This window comes from Rhincodon typus, chromosome 29 (genome assembly GCF_021869965.1).
Source record: "Rhincodon typus isolate 14 chromosome 29, sRhiTyp1.1, whole genome shotgun sequence".
Lineage (NCBI taxonomy): Eukaryota > Metazoa > Chordata > Chondrichthyes > Orectolobiformes > Rhincodontidae > Rhincodon > Rhincodon typus.
The window spans coordinates 1,018,698-1,026,780 of record NC_063360.1 but is presented as its reverse complement, the minus strand read 5'-3'; positions in this window follow the sequence as shown (position 1 = coordinate 1,026,780).

Genomic DNA, 8,083 nt, shown 5'->3' with positions numbered 1-8,083 from the left:
TCATTGATCTAAAATATTAACCCATTACTAGAAGCAGCTAGATCTACAAAGTATTTCCAGTGTTTTCTATTTTTATTTCAGACTTCCAACAGCACATTATTTTGCTTTGGTTCTACAGTTTTCACTGTGTTCTCTCTTATGCAAAGTCTTTTAATTGTTTAACAATGTTGCTACTGATCCTATCCCAATCACCTTGTCTTTTCAAAAGATTCTATAGCCTTTCTATTACAGCTAGCAATACAACCACTCCTCAAATAATCACAACATCACAACTCTCTAAGATGAATAACTTCCTCTCCATCTACATTGGAGGTGTAGTGGACAGCCAAGAAGGTTACAACAGGACTTTGATCAGATGGGTCAAGGAATGGCAGATAAAGTTAATCTAGCTAAATGTGAGGTGCTACATTTTGATAGGGTAAATCGGGGCAGGACTTATATATTTAATGGTAAGGTTCTGGGGAGTGTTGCCAAACAAAGACACCTTGGAATGTGAGTTCATAGTTCCTTGAAAGTGAAGTCGCACATTGACAGGATATTGAAGAAGGCATTTGGTATGCTTGCCTTTATTGGTCAGTGCATTGAGTATAGGAGTTGGGAGGTCATGTTGCGGCTGTACGGGACATTGGTTAGGCAACTTTTGGAATACTGTGTTCAGTTCTGGTCTCCCTGCTGTAGGAAAGATGTTGTTAAACTTGAAAGGGTTCAGAAAAGATTTGTAAGGATGTTGCCACGGCTGGAGGGTTTGAGTTATAGGGAGAGGTTGAATACGCTGGGGCTATTTTCCCTGGAGTGTCGGAGGCTGAGGGGTAACCTTATAGAAGTTTATAAAATTATGAGGGGCATGGATAGGGTAAATAGACAAGGTCTTTTCCCCAGGGTAGCAGAGTCCAAAACTAGAGGGCACAGATTTAAGATGAGAGGGGAAAGATTTAAAAGGGACCTAAGGAGCAATTTTTTCACATTGATGGTGGTGCACGTATGGAATGAACTGTGGGAGGAGGTGGCGGGAGGCTGGTACAATTACAACATTTAAAAGGCATCTGGATGGGTACGTGAATAGGAAGGATTTAGAGGGATATGGGCCAAATGCTGACAAATAGGACTAGATTATTTTAGGATATCTGGTTGTCATGGATGAGTTGGACCAAAGGGTCTGTTTCTGTGCTGCATGTCTATATGACTGTACTTTGTTTCTTATGTTATGTGCAGCTTATTATCTGGGTAACGGTTCCTGCCCTGTCCATATGCTATTTTTAAAAATTCTTTCATGGGTTTTGGGTGTCGCTGGCTGGACCTGTATTTTTTGCCCATCCTTATTGCCATTGAGATGGTGTGATGGACCGTGTCCTTCAATTCCTGCAGTCCATGTGGTGAAGGGAGACCCACAGTGCTGTTAAAAATGGAGGGAACATACTGGGGTAGTACTCTTGTCCTCCTCAGTTTGGGAGTTGATGTCGAAGCAGGATTGATGAGTTGCTGCAGTACATCTTTTGATAATACACACTGCTGTCACTGTGGATTGGTGGTTGTGGAGGGACTGAATGCTTATTTTGGTGGATGGGTTGATAATCAAATAAGCAACTTTGTCCTGGATGATATTAAGTTTCTTAAATATTGTTTAAGTGGTACCCATCCAGGTAAGTGGGGAGTATTCCATCACACTGCTGACTAGTACCTTGCAGATGGTGGACAGGCTTTAGGGAGTCAGGAGGTGTGTCACTTGCCGCAGAAGTCCCAGTCCCTGACCTAATCTTGTGACCACTGTATTTAAATGGCTGGTTCAGCATGGCTTCTGGTTAATGTTAACATAAAGGATGTTGATAACAGCCCTGACTTTTTAAAAACTTGTCACACTATTCATTGTTGATGCTTCTGCATTGCTGAACAGGAAACATTATGAAAAACATTGTTTAATCACTCCTGATTTATTTATAATATTTGTTATCACTTCCTTATTGTCTGTTCCTGGAATGTTTATATTAACTTTATCTGCATTGAAATGATAATGTTTTAATCTAATACTTTTTTATATCTTTTGGTTATTGTAATATTTACTTTTCACCTCTATTAGTTGAAAGTTCTAGTTGTCTTATCCTTACAGTTAGGACCTTGGTGCCAGCATAGTTCAATTGCAGTCAGGCGCAGCACTGATAACTCCTTTCTATCCCCAGAAATCATGTCACTGTCACAAGAAATCAAACTCATCCTTTTCACTAGTCTTTTAAATATACTTACCTTCCTGACCTGTTTCATCCTCTGCTAAACAGCAGTTATTGCTGAAAAAGACATATTTTTTTTTTGTCAAAACTTTTCATACACCCATCAGGGCAACTCACAAGAATCCCAAGTCTAGGGAAAAACCCACATTTATACTATATGAAAGGACAGTGCTGATTGGTTGGCTGAATTTAAATAAGACATGGCAGTTAATAGCCAATTAACATTAATGGGTGCATTCTCCACGACATGACCCTACCAATCAGAGTCTAATTGCCAAGCAATCAGGACTCATCTCTCGCAGTATAAAACAAAAACAGAAATGGCTAAAAGCTCAGGAGGTCTGGCAGCATCTGTGAAGAGAGAAACAGAATTGAAGTTTTGGGTTCAGAGAGCTTTCTTGAGAATGATACTCTGGACTGGAAACTTTAACTTTGTTTCTCTCTCCACAGATGCTGCCAGACCTGCTGAGATTTTTTTCCCAGCATTTTCTGTTTTTATTTCAGATTTCCAGCATCCACAGTTCTTTGGTTTATTTTCTCAGTATAAATGTTGCTTTCCCCTTGAATTGGTATTTCTTGTGAATTGTCCTGATGGATGGAAGGTGAAAAGCTTCAACAAAATATGTCTTATTTTCAGCCATACTCAAGTTCTGAACAACCAAATAGCAATTAGTCTTTAGGCTATTATCCATGAGGTCCTGCTTTTCAATTTAGTTCCTAATTTATGATAACTCTTCACCTGGTGTTCTCCTGCTGTTCCCCATGGTTCAGTATGCAGCATTCTCGCCTCTGAGTGAGAAGGTTATAGGTTCAAATGCTGATCCAGGACTTGAGCAAAACAATCTGAAATAAGCTTGGCAAAGCCAGCGATATTATTTTTTGGATGAGATGTTGACCTGAGGCTCCACCTGCTCTCAGGTAAAAGTTAAACAAAAATCCCATAGATGTATTTTGAAGATGATTTGGGGAAGTGTCCTGGTGACCTGGGATTCTGACCAATATTTATCCCTAATCCATATCTAAAAGAGATTATCTGGTCATTACCACCAATACTGAGAGTTGGGTCTTGTTGCAGACAAATAATTTTCTAGGTTTCCTACATTGTAAAAGTGTCCTCATTTTAAAATTAAAGCAATTCATTGGTCGTACAGTGCTTTATAGGGTCATAGGGTGGTAGAGGTCCACAGCACAGAAAAAAGCCCTTTGACCCATCCAGTCTATGCCAGTCAAAAACAAAGACCTAACTGTTCTAATCCCATTTTCCACTTTGCCCTTGTAAGCCTTGGCATCGCAAGTGCACATCAAAAATACTTCTTAAATGATATGAGGATTTATGCCTTTTTCTATCCTTACAGCAAGTGAGTTCCAGATTCTTAGCACCCTCTTGGGAAACTTCCCCATGGTCAGCTAGGCACTGGAGAAATATTTGATACACCTGCCCAATATAGGTGAGGTATCCTCCCACTGAAACCACATGTTCAGTAACATCAACAATAGGAGGAATTGATAAGCACAATGTGGATGATGATATGCTTTGATGACCTGCAGTATGACCAATGGAAACCAAAACTGGACACTCCTGAATTCCAAAAAAACGTTTGCGTAATTGAAAGAATGTGGCAATGTTAGTCTGATAAGAGTAGGTTTAACCTCATTCCTGTCTCCATTCCAGTAGAGTGAGTCATAGACATGCAGAAACCTCAACTGACAATATATTGCAATTATATGAATCAGAGAATTGCTGGCTGTCGTCATGGAACTTGAACTATGAGGGTAGCTGGATGAGAGGCAAACCTCACTCATTGTCTCAGCTTTATTTTTCGATGGGTTGTGAGTGTTTCACTACAATTTTGAGTTTCAAAGCTGATAGCTGGGTTACGGTGTTACAGAGCTAAAAGCTATTTGCATTTCTGAATCAACAGAGGCATGGGCTGTCCCATCAATTAATAGCCCAGTTAAAAAGTGCACATCACTTTACAATCCCAACAAATACGTAGGAGTTGGGGAGGCCTGTTGGAGGTGGTAGTCTTCAGATGAAAGCAAGGACCCTTGCTCTGTATCCTGGTCAATATTTTACCAATATTGCTAGAACTGAATATCTGGTCATTACCACATTTAGTCATACAGTCATAGATTTATAGAGGTGTACAGCATGGAAACAGACCCTTTGATCCAACTCGACCATGCTGACCAGATATCCTAAATTAATCTAGTCCCATTTGCCAGCATTTGGCCCACATTCCTTTAAACCCTTCCTATTCATATACCCATCCAGATACCTTTTAAATGTTGTAATTGTACCAGCCTCCACCACTTCCTCCGGCAGCTCATTCCATTCCATTCCATTTCCCTTTCTGTGAAAAAGTTGCCCCTTAGGTCCATTTTAAATATTTTTCTCTCACCTTATGGGTGGCACAGTGGCTCAGTGGTTAGTACCGCTGCCCTACAGCACTAGGAACCCAGGTTCAATTCCAACCTGGAGTTTGCACATTCTCCCCGTGTCTGCGTGGGTTTCTGCCAGGTGCTCCGGTTTCCTCCCACAGTCCAAAGATGTGTAGGTTAGGTGCATTAGCCACGGGAAATGCAGGGTTACAGGGATAGTATAGGGCAATGGGTCTGAGAGGGAATGCTCTTTGAGGGTCGGTGAGGACTTGTTGGGCCGAATGGCCTTTTCCCACACTGTGGGGATTCTACAATGATTAAACCTATGCCCTCTAGTTTTGGACTCCCCCACCCCGGAGAAAAGACCTTGTCTATTTACTCTATCCATGCCCCTCATGATATTATAAACTTCTTATCAGGTCACCCCTCAGCCTCCCACGCTCCAGGGAAAATAAACCCAGTCTAATTAGCCTCTCCCTACAGCTTAAACCTTCTAACCCTGGCAACATTATTATAAATCTTTTGTGAACCCTTTCAAGTTTCACAACATCCTTCCTAAAGCAGGGAGACCAGAATTGCACACAGCATTCCAATAGTGGTCTAACCAATGTCCTGTACAGCTGCAACATGACCTTCCAACTCCTTTACTTAATGCAAGGATAGCATACCAAATGCCTCCTTCACTATCTTATCTACCTGCAACTCTGCTTTCAAGGATTAACTTGCACTCCATGGTCAGCAACACTCCTCAGTACCTTACCATTTAGTGTTTGCATGATCTTGCTGTGTCAAAATTAGCTGCCATATTTTCCTATATTACAGTAATGATGAGAACTGTATATTAAAGCATGTTGGCTTTGTGAGGAAAATATTGTATGTCGGGTTTGGGGAGCAGGATATTGTATGTTGGGTTTAGAAATAGGATATTATATGTTGGTTTCGGGGTAGCAAGATATTATATGACGTATTTGGGGAGCAGGATATTGTATTTTGGGTTAGATTAGCAGCATATTTTATATCGACTTTGGGAAACAGGATGTGTATGACTTTGAGAAAAATAAAGACAGGTTTGGAATACAAGTATGTAACCACACGAAGTGGTGAATAAGATAGATTAGCCAGAAACATAAATAGCTACGTGAGAATATGATGTAGTGGCAGTACCAGAATGTTACATAAAAAGTGATGAGAACTGAAAAATTTAGATTCATGGAACCAAAGTGCTTCGAAAAGATAGGGCTGACAAAGGGAGAACATGAAAGGTAGTTCACATGAAAGAGAAGCAAAAATCTTCTACTGGCATGGAAATAGTATATAAGAAGTGAGGAGGTTGCAATTAGACATAATTAAAATGGTAATATCTGCTTTGTAGTGCAGGGTATGGCTAGAATTCTTAATGAGTACTGTGTATCAGTACTTACAAATGAAAAGAGGACTGACAACGTATCAGTTGAAGAGGGGATGGCAGAAGAAATGGAATGGTTCAAAATTGATGGACAGGGACCTGATTAGGTGTTTCTTAGAACTTTGTTGGAAGATAGGAAAGAGATTTCTGGGTCCCTTGTGGAGTTATTTGTATCATTGACAGCCATGGGTGAGGTGTCAGAAAACTAGAGGGTGGCTAATGTTGTGCCATGATTTAAGAAAGGTGGTAAGGAAAAACCTTATAGACTGGTGAGCCCTATGTCAGTGGTGGTTAAGTTGTTGGAGGGGATTCTGAGGAATAGGATTTACATGCACTAGGAAAGGCAAGACTGATTTAGGGAGCATCAACATGGTTTTGTATGTGGAAAATCATGCCACTAGCTTGATTGAGTTTTTTGAAGAGTCACAAAGATAGATCAAGGCTGCGTGGTAGACTGGTTAGTAAGGTTAGGTTACTTGGGATCCGGGGAGCTAGCCAATCGGATACAAAATTGGCTTGAAGGTAGGGGACAGAGAATGGTGGTAGAGGGTTGCTTTTTGGACTGGAGGCCTATGACCAGCGTTGTGCCATAAGGATCAGTGCTGTGTCCACTGTTGATCATCATTTATATAAATGTTTTGGATATGAATATAGGAGGCCTGGTTAGTAAGTTTGCAGATGACATCCAAATAGGTTCAGTAGTCGATGAAGAGGATTATACCTGAGTAGAATGGAACCCTGATCAGATGGGCCAATGGGCTGAGGAGTAGCAGATGGAGTTTAATTTAGACAAATGTGAGGAGTGCATTTTGGCAAATCAGGGTAGGACTTAACGTTATGGCCCTGGAGAGTGTTGCCGAACAAAGAGACCAAGGGGTTCAGGTACATAGTTCCTTGAAAGTGAAGTTGCAGGTAGACTGGGTGGTGAAGAAGACATTTGGCATGCTTGCCTTCATTGGTCAGAACATTGAATTTAGAAGTGGGGACCTCATGTTGCAGCTGTACAGTACATTGGTGAGGCCACTTTCAGAATACTGCATACAAATCTGGTCACCATTCTATAGGAAGGATGTTGTTCAACTTGAGACGATACAGAAAAGATTTACAATAATGTTGCTGGGACGAGAGAGTTTGATCTGTAGGGAGAGGCTGAATAGGCTGGGGCGTTTTACTCTGGAGCTTCAGAGTCTGAGGGGTGACCTTATAAAGGTTTATAAAATCATCAGCGTCATGGATAGGGTGAATAGCTAAGGTCTTTTTTCTCAGTTGGGGGAGCCCAAAATTAAAGGGCATAGGTTTAAGGTGAGAGGGGAAATATCTAAAAGGGATCTGAGGGGCAAATTTTTCACACAGAGAGTGGTGCATGTATGCAACAAACTGGTGGAGGCGGGTATAATTTAAAAGGCATCTGGATGGGCACACAAATATGATGGGTTTAGAGATATTGCCAAATGCTGGCAAATGGGAATAGGTCAGATTGGTCTGTGTGGAAGATTATGGCATTTAAGCCCTCCCATTATCTCCATTCCAACTTCCTTTTGCAACCTAGGAGGATCAGATTACTTACGTCTGCTAAGCATGGCCAGCCTTTCCACTGAATCCTCCTTATCAATTTTTAACCCATCAGCTATCTCTGCTTCTAGTGATATTTTGTCAGCATCCTCTTCATAGAACATAGAACATAGAACATTACAGCGCAGTACAGGCCCTTCGGCCCTCGATGTTGCGCCGACCTGTGAAACCAATCTGAAGCCCATCTAACCTAAACTATTCCATTATCATCCATATGTTTATCCAATGACCATTTAAATGCCCTTAAAGTGGGCGAGTCTACTATTTTTGCAGGCAGGGCATTCCACGCCCTTACTACTCTCTGAGTAAAGAACCTACCTCTGACATCTGTCTTATATCTATCACCCCTCAATTTAAAGCTATGTCCCCTCGTGCTAGCCATCACCATCCAAGGAAAAAGGCTCCCACTGTCCACCCTATCTAATCCTCTGATCATCTTGTATGTCTCTATCAAGTCACCTCTTAACCTTCTTCTCTCTAACGAAAACAGCCTCAAAACCCT